Genomic DNA, 14,828 nt, shown 5'->3' with positions numbered 1-14,828 from the left:
TTTATATTCTAATTTCCCCCTCAATGAAACTGCTCCTTGGACATATGGACCAACAAGCCATTCCATTCTTATTATAGGGGAAATAATTTCTAGTGGAAATGTTTAAAATCATCTATGTTTTGAGTTTTTACTAAATATTGTCTCCGAGCCATTTAACTATCCAGCAAATCTATTGATTTTGATATAATAGATGCACCTGTTTGGTACGATGTTATAACATGACCTACACACATTAAGTTCCGTAGCAGATGTGACATAGCAAGGGCGTTAGATGTATCATTACGTAAGTAATTACGTATTGAGTTTCCTCCTGAAATAAGAAATCTATAGAATGAAGGCTTTCTATTGTACATACAAATATTATAAACAGGAAAACGTTATAAAATCACGAAATCATAGAAAAAGTAGTTTAAACTTAACAAAAACCCTAAAAAACCCTTATAAAGGTAAAATATAAGCATAAAGAACATGATAGAGGAAAGGCTAGCTATCAATTCCAGAGGGGTTGGTTGTTATTAGAAGTAAAATTAAGCCATATCAAATGGTATCTCTGAGAGTTCCTATTGATGACTTCTTGTTTTTACTGCTTTATTGATGAGCCTGCCACTTACCTTCCATCAATTTAAATCTTAGTACTAGCAGAATCACAATTTGAAAAATGAAGATTGCCAACGAATAATCATTTCCTAGAGGCTTTAATGAAAATGCCGGTTTTTTTAGAATGCCATTTCATTCTTAGATTGCAGTTTCCCATGGTAATTCCCAGTCTATGGAACTCAACGGCTGTCAGGTAGCACCCTCTGGGAGTGAACTATGAAACCTAAAGCATTTTCAGACACTATCTTGCAGAAACATCCGTTTTTTCATTAGGATCAATTGTCTAAACTTGATTAAAAACCAAAGTAACTTCTCTGATGACTTCTGGCCATTGAGGGTATTTTGGCACAATGTGCCAGCACTAAAACACCTTCCGGTGCACATCCTAAAAATTAAACAATTCTTAAAAAACAAAATACATCTTATATAATAAAATTATTTTTTACAAAACAGAAAATGTATCCTAATAAACCACAAATTCTTCTTACAAAATACTCCTTACAAAACAGAAAATAATTCTTACAAAATAGAACAAATCCTACAAGATCGCAAATTTTTCTTATAAAATAGAAATGCTTTTTAAAAAGCAAAACATAATTCTCAAAAAACAAAAATATATCCTTAGAGATCACAAATTCTTATTACAGCATAGGACATATTTCTTAAAAAAAAGAAATACTTCTTACAAACCGAAAATACATCCTATACAATCAGAAACTGTTCATACAAAATACAAGACACTTGTTACAAAATAAGAAATACTTCTTAATAAACAAAAAATAATTCATACAAAACAATGTACATTCAAAAAGTTCAAAAATTCTGCGTACGTATTACTTGTTAAAAATAAAAAACAATAATTCTTATAAAACAAAAATATATCCATAAAAATCAAAAACTTTTATTACAAAACAAAAACCAATTCTCATAAAACAAAAAATAACTTTTACAAAACAAAAATACATGCTATTAAACCACAAGCTCTTATAACAACATTCAAAATACTTCCTATGAAACAAAAAAGCATCCATAATTATCATAAATTCTTCCTACAAAATACAAAATATTTCTTACAATACAAAAATACATCCTAAGAAATCGAAAAATCTTACAGCAAAATATTTCTTGCAAAATGAAAAATAATTCTCACAAAACAAGAATGCATCCTAAGAATCACAAAGTGTTATTACAATATACAAAACACTTGTTCCAAAACAAAATATACTTCTTAAAATAAAGTTCTTGCCAAAAAATACATCCTAAAAGACCACAAAAGTGTCTTATAAAACACAAAATACTTCTTACAATCCAAAAATAATCCTTACAAAAGAAAAGTACTTCCTAAACAATCAAAAATGTTTCTTAGAGAATATAGAATACTTCTTAAAAACAGAAAACAATTCTTACAGAACAGAAATACATCCTACAAAATCACAAATTCTGATTACAAAAAAATACTTCTTACGAAAAAAATTCTTAGAAAATGAAAATACATCTTAACAATCACGAACTGTTCTTAGAAAACATTAAACACTTCCTACAAATTAAGAAATCATCTTAAATATTCACAAATTTTCTTACAAACTACAAAATACTTCTTACAAAGCAAAACAACATCCTAAAAAAGGAAAATTCTTATTAAAAAACAAATAATACTTCTTGCAAAAAAAACCTTTTTTCTTGCAAAAAAAAATACTTCTTACAAAACAGAAAATAATTCATACAAACCAAAATTCATCCTAAAAGATCACAAATTCTTCTTAGAAAGCGCAAAATACCTCTCGTAATACAAAAATAAATCTTATAAAGCAAAATTACATTCTAAGAAATCCCAAATTCTTAATAGAAAAAAAAGCTTCTTACAAAACTAAAACTTATGCTTAAAAAACTTTTCACAGCGAGGGCAAGCTAGGTGAACCTAAATTGAGACTATTATTTGAATCTTGATAAATTTCCACAGATGTATTGATAAATGTCACTTACTTTAAAAACTTGAGATAGTCAAAACGTTCCGTTATCTGTGAGTGAAAATAAATGAATGGCGATAATAGGAATGTGACATTTGGCATGAATAATCTCTGATTTTTAAGATATACTTTTGTTCTGAAAGTATTTTGTTTCCTAAAAAGCATTTTTTACTGTGTAATAAGGATTTGTAATATCTTAGGATATTTTTGTTATATAACATCCTAAAGATGATATCTTTAGGATGTAATTTTGTTTTTTACAATTTATCTTTGTTTTGTAAGACTTCGTGATGTTTTAGCACGTATTTTGGTTTTGTAGGAATTATTTTTGTTTTGATTAAAAAGTATATTTTGCTTTATACAAAGTATTTTGTGTTTTGTGAGAATAGATTGTGATTGATAGGGCGCATTTTTGTTTTGTAAGAATTATTTTTTGTTTCGTAAGAAGCATTTTGTGTTTTGCAAGAATTTGTGATTGTTTAGGATTATATTCTTTTGTATGAATAAATTTTAAGTATTTTTTGTTTTATAATAAGAATGTTTGATTTTTTAGGATATATTTTTGTTTTGTAAGAATCATTTTCTTTTTCTTTAAGAAGTATTTTTTATTTGGTAAAAGAATTTGGGATTGCGCAGGATATATTTTTATTTTGTAAGAATTATTTTTTGTTTTGTAAGAAGTATCTTTTGTTTTGTAATCGAAATTTTGATTTCTTAGGATGTATTTTGTTTTGTAAGAATTGTTTTTTTTTTGGATTGTAAGAAGTATTTTGTTTTTTAAGAAGAATTGTGTAATTTTTTACAATTATTTTGTACTTTCTTAAGAAAAGATATTGATAGCTTAGGATTATTTTTGATTTGTAAGAATTATTTATGGGTTGTAAGAAGTATTTTTTTTTGCAAGCAGTATTATGTATTTTGTAACAAATATTTTGTATTTTGTAAGAACAGTTTTTGATATTTTAGGATTACCTTTGTTTTGTAAGAATTATTTTCGTTTCGTAAAATTTTTTTTGGGTTCTTAAAAGAATTTGTGATCTTGTAGGATGTAACAAACAAATACAACGTAGACAATAGGGAAAATTTTTTCAAGACAATGGAAATTATGAACGTAATTTTTGTTTTGTTAAAAGTATTTTGTATTTTGTAAGAACGGATTGTGATTCATAGTGTGTATTGTATTTTGATAGTGTGAATTATATTTAATTTCGTTAGAGGTAGTTTGTATTTCTTAATGAGGATTTGTGATTTCTTAGTATATATTTTTGTTTTGAAATAGTTATTTTGTTTTTTAAGAAGTATTTTTTATTTTGTAAGAAATATTTGTGATCTTTAAGGATGTAAATACTTAATACTAGATAACTAGTATTTTTTATTTTGTAAGAAAAGTTTGTTATTGTTTAGGATGTGCTTTATTTGTATAAGAATTAAATTTTGTTTTGTAATAATATTATTTGTTTTGTAATAAGAGTTTTTAATTTCTTAGGATTTATATTTGTTTTGAAAGAATTATATTTCACTTTGTAAAAATTAATTTTGTTCTTAAAGAAGTATTTTTTTTTAAGAAAAATATCTGATTTCTTAGAATGTATCTTCTAGGATGTTTTCTGTTTTGTTTCTGTTTCTCATATTTCTGTTTCTGTTTTGTAATGAGTAAATTGTATTTTTAAGAAGAATTTCTTATTGTCTAGGATACATTTTTGTTTTGTAAGAAGAATTTTTTGTTTTTTAAGATGTAATTTTTGTTTAGTAATAAGAATGTGTGATTCCTTAAGATGTATTCTTGATTTGTAAGAATTATTTTTTTTATTGTAAGAAATGTTTTGAATTTTTCAAAAAAAAATTCGTGATCTTTCAGTATGGTTTTGTTTTGTATAAATTAGTCTTTGCTTTGTAAGAAGTATTTTTTGTTTTTCAACTAGTATTTTATATTTTGTACGAACACTTTTTGACTGTTTAAGACGTATTTTCGTTTGGTAAGAATTATTTCTTTTGTTTTCGTGACCAGTATTTTATTTGATGTAGTAAGAATTTGGGACCTTTTAGGATGTATTTTGTTTTTTATGAATTATTGCCTTTTTTGTAAGAAGTATTTTGTATTTTGTAAGAAGAATTTGTGCTTTATCAGGATGTGTTTTTTTTATAAAGATTGATTTTTTTTTTGAAAATTATTTCGTAAAAAAGTATTTTGTATTTTGTAAGAACAGTTTGCGATTGTTTAGGATGTAGTTTTGTTTCGTAAGAATTATTTTTCGTTTCATAAGAAGTTTTTGTAATACGAAATGGTGAATTTCTAGGATGTATTTTGTATTTTTGGGAATCATTTTTTCTATATTAAAAGTAATTATTCGTTTCTTAACAATTAATTTGTATTTTATCAAATTAATCTGATTTCCTAGGATTTATTTTTGTTTTGAAAGAACTATTACTATTATTATTATTATTTTTTTTGTCTTTTAAGAAATATTTTGCATTTTGAAAGAACGTATTTTATATTTTGTAGGGTGGTTTTGTTTTTGTATTAAGTGTTTTTGGTAATATGAATTTTGTGATCTCTTAGGATGTATTTTTTTGTAAGAGCTATGTTATGTAAGAAATATTTTGAATTTTGCAAGAAGAATTTTTGATCTTTTAGGAAGCGTTTTTGTTTTTTACAAATTATTTTTTGTTTTGTTAGAAGTGTCATTTTGTTTTGTTACATGTATTTTGTATTTTGCAAGTAGTATTTATATTTTTATATTTGTATCCTTGCATTTTTTTATTTTGTGTTTTTGAAAAAAAATAGACCTGTGGATTTAATGATTTATTTCTAGCAAGAAAAAATCTGAGAAAACATCTTAGGAATGGTAAGGGGATCCATGTGGTTCCACAGTGCGAGTAATAGTGTGACACGGTGCTGTTTATTGAGATTGTGTGCCACTTTGAGGTTGCCTTGCCAAACATGAACCAATGGATTTAATCAATGATTTTTAACAAGAAAATTTCCTAAAAATGTGTTAAGAATGATGAGGGGGAGGTGAAGGGTGCCAGAGGGCCATTCATATTGTGGCATCATGGCATGATTGAGATGGTGTATCACTTTAAGGTTGCCTTGCAAAAACAGCATTGGATTTAATGTATGATTTTAAACAAAAATTTGGAAATTGTCTTAGGAATGATGAGGGGATGCAAGTTTGGGTGTGGCTTGCAAAAACACGAACTATTGGATCTAATACCCGATTTATTAACAAGAATATATCTAGGAAATGTCTTAGAAACGACGAAGGGTGTCAGAGAGGTAATCAGTAAACTATCAGTAATAGTCTGATACGTTGTTTTGGATTGGCGTAGTGCTTCACGTTTGGGGTGGCTTGAAAAATTATAAATCAATGGATTTAATGCATAATTCTTAACAGGAAAATATCTTTAAAATGTCTTAAGATTAATGGGGAGGTGCTAGAAGGTGGCAGAGGGCTAGTTTTACTGTGGCATGGTGGCATGAAATGGGACTGTCTTTCAATTTGAGCTTGGCTTGAAAAAACACGAACCGTTGGATTTAAATTATAATTGTGCATGAAATAGTGTGAAAATGCCCGAATGACGAAGAATGACGAAGGGTGACAGAAGGTGCCATTTGCCATCCATAGTTTGACACACTGACGTAAGTCAGAGTGATGATGGGAGCCAGAGGGGGGTTTTGCTATCCATGTTGTGACAAGTTGACGTGATTTGCTTGTATTGACGTGTCATACAGCTTAAAGTTAAGGTGGGTGGTGTTAAAAACATTTTTTGTGGAGGGGGACTCAAATCCAACACTTAGTCTAAGAAACAGGGTATTTTCAGTAAGATCTCTCAGAAATAACTCTTAAAATTGTTTAAATTTACCTCGAATAGCCCCCCTCTGGAATTGCTTTCTTGGGTGGGATCGCCACATACTACCAAGGTGACGTGAATAAGCATAGTCTTGTCTAAAAGAAACGTGGCATTTTCTTCAAAACCTCTCAGAAATAATGGAATGTAATAATCTGTCTCTTTTTTGTTCTTCTGAAGGATTTATTTTTCAAAATGTGATTTTGCTACCATCAAGATTTAACTAAATGGAATATAACAGATAGGCACATCAATAGAGCAATAGAAACGAGGCATTTTCAATAAGACCTCTCAGAAATACCTTTTAACATTGCTTAAATTTACTACTAATGACCACCCACCTTTCTGCAATTAGTTTATAGAACCCCCACCTTTCTTCAATTTATGGTTCTGTTCGCTTATATTTGATCTTTTATAAGGTTTTTTTCATATTTTTGTTGAGTCTTAACTGGTTTTTCTGTGATTTACTGATTTAATAATTTTTCCTTATTAATAAAATTTGTATGTACAAAATCAAAACCTTTATACTTTAGACATTTTGTTTCGGGATAAAACTACAATACGTAATCAGTTACGTAATGAAAAATCTAACGCCATTTTTATATAGCATCTTCTATGTAACTTAACCTTTCTAGGCGAGATTGCATCATCTTTAACGGGTGTAAATATTCCCCTATTACAAAACAACCAAAGAAATTTTGAAACGTCTTGAAAACGTTATGTCGGTGAAATTGGTGGCTACGGGCTCCCGATGGAACTAGACACTTGGGTACCTGGTTAAATTATATGGTAGGGCCACAGGTTGAATTGGAATCTAGTCCCTCCAGTGGAATTGGATAATAGGGGCCTCCCGATGGAATTGGATGCTACGGCCCCAAAGAGCAATTGGATGGTAGGGCCCAGTGGTTAGGATGGGACTCCCTGATAAAATTGGATGCTAAGGGTCTCAATGGAATCAGATTGTATGGCTCCATTGGAATTGGTTCCTAGGGACCTCAATTAAATTATTAAATTGGATGGAAGGGCCCCAATGGAATTGGTTGCTAGGATCCAAGTCGGAATTTAATGCTAGTGTTCCAGTGAAATTGGATGCTAGGATCCCGGTGACACTGGATGCTATAAGCCCCCCCCCACCAATGGAATTGGAAGCTAGGGGTATCCTAATGGAATTTGAAGCTAAGGTTTCTAGTAGAATTGGATGCTATGGTTCGAAGTTGAATTGGATGCTAGGGCCCCTTAGTGAAATTAAATTCTAGAGCACCAGTGGTTAGGCTTGGAGTCTCGTTGAAATTGGATGCTAGTGGTCTATTGGAATTGGTTGCTAAGGGCTTCAATGCTATTGGTTGCTAGGACCCCAATTGAATTGAATGCTCATGTCCCTCAGTGAAATTGGATGCTAGATCCCCGGTTGAATCGGATGCTAGGCCCCACCAGTGAAATTGGACGCTATGGCCTCGGTGGTTAGGTTGGGGGGTCCGGTAAAATTGGATGCTAGAACCCTATTGCAATTGGGTTCTAGGGGCCTCAATAGCATTGATTACTAGGGCCCCTGTTAGAATTTGATGTCAGGGCCCCCTAGTGACATTGGATGTTGGGGCCCCCTCAGGGAAATTGGATACTATGGGCCACGAGGGTTAGCTTAAAGGGCCAATAAAGTTGGACGCTAGGTCTCTGGTTGAATTGGATGCTTGACTTCCATTGGAATTGGTTGCTAGGGCCTCCGGTGGCTAGGCTACGCATCTGATGAAATTTGCTACTAGGTCCCCATTGAAAATAGTTGCTAGTTTTCCCGTTGAAATTGGGTGCTAGGGCCCAGGCGGAATTTCTCGTTAGGGGTCTCGCGTCTTAAGGCGGGCCCTGAAGGTTTTCCAAAAAAAACTCCCAGTTTTTAAGCATAACAAGTAAGGAATTTGCATTTGGTGGGGACCCTGTAGGTTTTTAAAAGAATCTATGAAACTATTAGATAACAACCACAGAAATCTGGATTTAGCAGAGAACCTGAAGTTTTTTTTAAGAATAAAAAAAATTATATAACAATTTTAGAAATGCTGGATTAAAGAGGCTCTGAAGGTTTTCTAATCATAACAACCAAGGAAAAAATTAGGTAATGTTTGCATCTTGACTAGCAGATCCTGAAGGCTTTTTTCTGGCCCTAGTAGGTTTTTTTAAATACTCTCTATTACAAAACAAGCGCCTGCATCTCTTAGAATACATTCCTTACGATGTAGGAAACGCCTGCATCTTTTAGAAAACATTCGTAATGATGTAACAGGCAAATTCGTCTTGAAGAAAATTAATAAGACCTGCATCTTGAGGGAATCACCGTTCAATTTAATTAATTATGGGAAGAAAGGAGTAGCAGCTATGTATCTCACGAAAATCACTGAAGCGTCGCTACTGTTAAGAATGAGGCAGCCCCCTTCACAAAAAGAATAATCTGTTCAAATAGGTTTCAAATCTGTTCCTTGCTTTCAGTTAAAACGCTCTTTTATTATTTAATTTCTGATTGTTTGCCAAATCATACACAGGTCTAACCAAGATATATTTTAAGGTATCTGTCCCTTAAATCCCTGGTTAATTGCTTTTAAAATGTGTAAATAAATAATTGAACGTTGATTAGTACTGTCCTACACTTAAATTTGCAATTTCAATCATGGGTTAAATTCTTAATATACTTAAAAAATAGAAGCGCGTAGAAGTAATCGAAGTCGCTGATATTATTCGTAACCGAAGTAATCGAAGTAAATATAACAAGTAAATAATAAGTAAATAGTAAATAACAATTAGTAATCGTATTGGTAATCGAAGTAAATAATAAGTAATCGAAGTCGCTGACATTGTATTATTGGCAATCACAGTCGCAAGTTGTCGTTATCACAGTTACTTTCACAGTAAAAGTAGTAGCAGTAGTGGTAGTAGTAGTAGTAGCAGTAGTAGTAGTAGTTAGTAGTAGTAGTAGTAGTAGTAGTAGTAGCAGTAGTAGTAGTAGTAGTAGTAGTAGTAGTAGTAGTAGTAGCAGTAGTAGTAGTAGTAGTAGTAGTAGTAGTAGTATTAGTAGCAGCGGTAGTAACAGTAGCATCAGTAGTAATAGCATTAGTAGCAGCAGTTGTAGTAATAGCGGTAGTAATAGTAGAAGTAGTAGTAAAAGTAGTAGTGGTTGTCACAGTAGTATTAGCGACCTCAAAGTTTCAACTGAATGTCCTTAGCCTCCCCGAAGATATTACAGATCCGCCCTTTTGATAACATTGATGTTCGTAGTTGGGTAGAATACTAATTCTATTTTGGGCTAAAACACAAACGGTTGAAAACGACAATTTAAAAACGTAACATACCTTGATGTTCATAGTAGAGTTCAGCACCATTTCTGTTTTGGCTTAACCACAAACTGTTAAATATGGCCCCTAAAAACAGAATATAAACAGGAAAAAAAATCCGTTTCGGTTTTCAATTTTCTTACCAAAATTGTCAAACAGTTCGTGGTAACAAACTGTAGTAAGGAGCGACCCGGCTCAATAGTAACTAAAACTCTAAAAAATGGAATTTTGATACCAATAGCTACATCAAAAGAATCACATTTTAATGCTGATTTTAAATATATAAGTTTCATCAAGTTTAGTCTTACCCATCAAGTTACGAACGTGAGAAAATTTGTGTTTATTTAGAAAATAGGTGGAAACACTATAGAATCTTAGAATCTTATAGAATCTTATTAGAATCTTAGAATCTTCATAGAATCTTAACAAAAATCACACCATCAGATTCAGTGCATCAGAGAACCCTACTGTAGAAGTTTCAAGCTCCTATCTACAAAAATGTGGAATTTTGCATTTTTTGCCAGAAGGCAGATCACGGATGCGTGTTTATTTGTTTTTTCGTTTTTTTTTTGTTTTTTTCCCAGGGGTGATCGTATCGACCCAGTTGTCCTAGAATGTTGCGAGAGGGATCATTCTAACGGAAATGAAAAGTTCTAGTGCCCTTTTAAGTGACCAAAAAATTGGAGGGCCCCTAGGCCCCCTCCCACGCTAATTATTTTACTAAAGTCAACGGATCAAAATTCTGAGATAGCTATTTTATTCAGCGTAGTCTAGAAACCTTATAACTATGTCTTTGGGGGCGACTTGCTCCCCCACAGTCCCCGTGGGAGGGGCAACAAGTTATAAACTTTGACCAGTGCTTACATATAGTAAGGGTTATTGGAAAGTGTGCAGGCGTTTTCAGGAGGATTTTTTGGTTAGGGGGAGGGGTTAAGAAGAGGGGGATATGCTGGGGGAACTTTTAATCGAGAATTTGTCATGGGGGAAGAAAATTTCCATGAAGGGAGCGCAAGATTTACTAGCATTATTTAAAAAAAAAGATAAATATGAAAAAGTTTTTTTCAGCTGGAAGTAAGGAACAGCATTAAAACTTAAAACAAACAGAAATTATTACCCATAAGAGTTCTTCACCTCCTCCTAATACCTCGCTCTTTACGCTATTTACGCTATACTAAGTATTTTTAGTAATTTCAACTATTTATTCTACGGCTTTTGTGATTCAGGGGGTCAATCTTAATGAATTGGGACAAAATTTAAGCTTTAGTGTAAAGAGCGAGGTACTGACGAGGGGGCAAACCCCCTCATATACATAATAAAAAATATAAGAGCATAAAAGTTTGTTACGCAAGTTTATTCTTAAGTTACGTATATTTTTCACTAATAAAAACTTTCGTTAAAAATTAAAAGTTCTAGTTGCCTTTTTAAGTAACCGAAAAACTTCAGGGCAACTAGGCCTCCTTCCCCACCCCTTATTTCTCAAAATCGTCTGATCAAAACTAAGAGAAAGCCGTTTAGCCAAAAAAAAAAAATTAATATGCAGATTTCATTTTACTAATTAATGTGCGGAGAGCCAAAATCAAAAATGCATTAATTCAAAACGTTCAGAAATTAAATAAAAAAAACAAGTTTTTTCAACTGAAAGTAAGGAGCGACATTAAAACTTAAAATGAAAGAAATTACTTTGTATATGAAAGGGGCTGCTTCCTCATCAACGCCCCGCTCTTTACGTTAAAGTTTGACTCTTTCTCTCAATTTTTCTTTTTAAAACAGTAAAATATTTTAGCTTAAAGAGCGGGGCGTTGATGAGGAAGCAGCCCCTTTCATATACGAAGTAATTTCTGTTCGTTTTAAGTTTTAATGTCGCTCCTTACTTTCAGTTAAAAAAAAACTTTTTTTTATTTAATTTCATACGAAAACGGCCTGTTTTTACAAAAAAACTCCGTTTTAATAAAATTTCTATTTTTTCAGTTCTTTAGGTATACGAGAACAAACTGAACAGTTACTACAATTGGGAGATACTTTATTTCCCCACGAACTAAAAACCTAAAAGATTGTCGTAGGTTTTACTTCTGAGAGAAAATAAGTTTGACTCTATTCCACTGCGAATGCAGCAGAATTACAGCAAAAAAAAACTTTCCGATTTCCTTATTTTTACGAAAATTAAATTTATATATCCATTAAATAAAAATGAACAGAAAATGAATCAGAAAACGAATAAAAAGGATTTGAAAAAAAAGCAAAAAAGGCAGTAAGAATTTCTATACTCTAAAAGGAGTATATAAAAAGTTGGGAAACTTGCTTTGCGGATGACAACAAATTAAATTATTAATAAGTAATCCAATGTTATTATTGTCATAATTATTTGAAACTCAATTCCAAAATACAGAAACGAACCTTAAAACAAAACACAAAACTAAAATATGATGACACTTTCTCAGTAGCGGTGAAAGGGTAACTGTTTCACCGTTACTGAGAAAGGGTCATCATATTTAAGTTTTGTGTTTTGTTTTAAGGTTGTTTTTTTATCGCTTTATTCTGCACTGTGGACGGTCAAGCGGAAGTCTTGACCAAAATATTTGCGTAATTTTTTATTTCTTTACGGGCTGCTTATTCCCTCGGTCTTCTTTTCTTTGAAATTTTGTGTTATATATATATATATATATATATATATATATATATATATATATATATATATATATATATATATATATATATATATATATATATATATATATATATATATATATATATATATATATATATATATATATATATATATGTATGTATGTATGTATGTATACATATGAATATGTTTCATATAATGAATAAATATATATATATATATAATATATATATATATATATATATATATATATATATATATATATATATTCATATAATGAATAAAGTCCTATTACTATAGGACTTTATTTCCGGTTACTAAGGGGTTGACTTCAGTCTTTAACCGGTTACACCCGACGCTACAATCATAATACAAATGAAATTTTCGTGATAAATTTTTTTTTTATCTGTTTTCAAGTCTCGTCTCACATATGTATTCTTGGAGGCTGTTAATTATATCTCCACCTAGCCACTTTCATCGCCTCCTCTCTTCCTCTCATTCAACCTGAAGCGTCTGAGATGACTCGTGAACAATAAAAATAGAATAATCATTTCTAGGGTTTTCAAATAGAATTCTTGAAATCATTATTTTCATAAGAATAGCCCCAATTGACGCCGGCATGAGGTGAGGTGGCAATGAAAACACACCCCATAGGAAACACAAAGGGACTAAATAATATCTACAAGCCAGAAAATGGGAAATATTAAAATTTAAATCTTGCTAAAACTAAAGCTTTAGTATTACTTACTAGGGATATCTTATGATGGGACCACCGCATTTGGCTATGCTGGTGATGTGCCATTTGGAAACTGCTTTGTAAGAGCCTGGATGGTTTCAACACGACCACTTTTCCATAAATTCATGTTTTGAAATGGCTTGTTTTCTTTCTAGGAATCCTCTTCCTGAATCCTTTTACTGGAGCGATGACCATTCATAGGTATCAGGCCTCTCGCAGTCCTAACGACGCTTCCCTAGTCAGGAGGTAAGTCAACTTGAGTGTTTTTTTTTCTTTCTCTTTCTTTGCATGGTCTGAATCACACTTTAGACGTGTTTTACTTGGTTCCTAAAACTTTAACTTCCAAAACATTAAGCAAATGAGTCACTCTGTACGGCCTGTCAAACTTTTTTTTTTACCGCAAACTAAAATTACATAACATTTTATCCTTGCAATTTCATTTTCATACTTCGCTGTCAATACTTTACTAGGTATATTTAATTCTTTAAACTGAGAAACATTCTTGATAGTGGCTTTTAACGCTATTGAATCTAATTGTTTTGCCATTATCTCTAATAGTTACCGTTAGTTTGAAATAATAACTATTTTCAATTGAGCGTTTGTGGTTATAGTTGAAAGCTACGGCTACCATGGTTATTAAAACTTGGATCTTGGTCATCTGGAATTAAACCCAATTACGCAGGGTTGTATCCCATAATTTTTTGGCTCATGGTTTTTTACTTTAAATTGGATAGTTCTAAAAACACAATTTTTGTTCGTATAATTTTTTTTCTAGTTGCTTTATCACTTTCATCGAAGCAACTCTATTAGTAACAGTAACTCAAATAGTCTGTTGCGACAATTGTAGTTTAATATTGGTGGTGGTTTTGAATGTATTTATAGGTTATTTTAGTTTTTTAATATTTGTTTCTTTTACACTGAAGACGTCAAGTGTTAATATAGACGAAATATTCGCGTCATTTTTTTTTGTCTTTTCACTACAGGCCGAAGTCCCGTTTCGTCTGTTTTCTTCATTGAGTTTTCTCTCTTTGTTGTTGTATTTGTTAGGTTTTTTTCAGTCTGAGGATTGCTAGGTTTTAGGCATCAGTCTTTTCCTTTAAATTTTTTTCAGTTTTTCTGTTTGAAATCTCGGAGTCTCTATAAAGTTTCTGGTTTATGTGAAAATCCAATAAAAAAAAAAGCTGTTTCCATTGACTGTTTTCTGCTTCTTTTGCGAAGAAAATTTCCATGAAGAGAGCGCAGGATTTTCTAGCATTTTTAAAAAATAAACGATGAAAAATAAATATGAAAAAGTTTTTTCAACTGAAAGTAAGGAGCAGCATTAAAACATAAAACGAAAAGAAATTATTTCGCATATGATGGGCTCACCTCCTCCTAATACCTTGCTCTTTACGCTAAAGTATTTTTAGTAATTTCAACCATTTATTCTACGGCTTTTGTGATTGAGGGGTCATTCTTAAGAAATTAGGACAAAATTTAAGCTTTAGTGTAAAGAGCGAGGTACTGACGAGGGGGTGATCCCCCCCCCATATACTAATAAAATCATGAGAATACAGAAGTTCGTCACGTAAACTAATTTGTAGGCTACGTATATATTTCACAAATAAAAACATTTGTAAAAAATTAAAAGTTCTAGTTGCCTTTTTAAGTAACCAAAAAATCGTAGGGTAATAAGGCTTCCTCCCCCACTCCTTTTTTTTCTCAAAATCATTCGATCAAAACTATGGCAAAACCATTTAGCC

General features: G+C 31.4%; 1 long non-coding RNA gene across 2 annotated transcripts in view; it reads right to left on the bottom strand.

Annotated features, from left to right (window-relative positions):
• Nucleotides 1-345: 345 nt before the first annotated feature.
• The window catches only part of LOC136040611 (uncharacterized), a 37,693-nt gene continuing 23,210 nt past the window's right edge, over nt 346-14,828 (bottom strand). Inside the window, exons 2-4 of one of the 2 annotated variants that reach the window (XR_010620834.1) lie at nt 13,099-13,321; nt 9,746-9,814; nt 346-982 (exon numbers count right to left, since the gene is read on the bottom strand). This is a non-coding gene — a long non-coding RNA (uncharacterized LOC136040611). Of the gene's footprint in view, nt 983-9,745; nt 9,815-13,098; nt 13,952-14,828 lie in introns of those variants that run through there. The other variant, XR_010620833.1, reaches the window with a different exon arrangement.

The sequence above is a fragment of the Artemia franciscana genome, chromosome 21 (genome assembly GCF_032884065.1).
Source record: "Artemia franciscana chromosome 21, ASM3288406v1, whole genome shotgun sequence".
Taxonomy (NCBI): domain Eukaryota; kingdom Metazoa; phylum Arthropoda; class Branchiopoda; order Anostraca; family Artemiidae; genus Artemia; species Artemia franciscana.
This window is presented reverse-complemented; position numbering and strand designations above follow the sequence as displayed.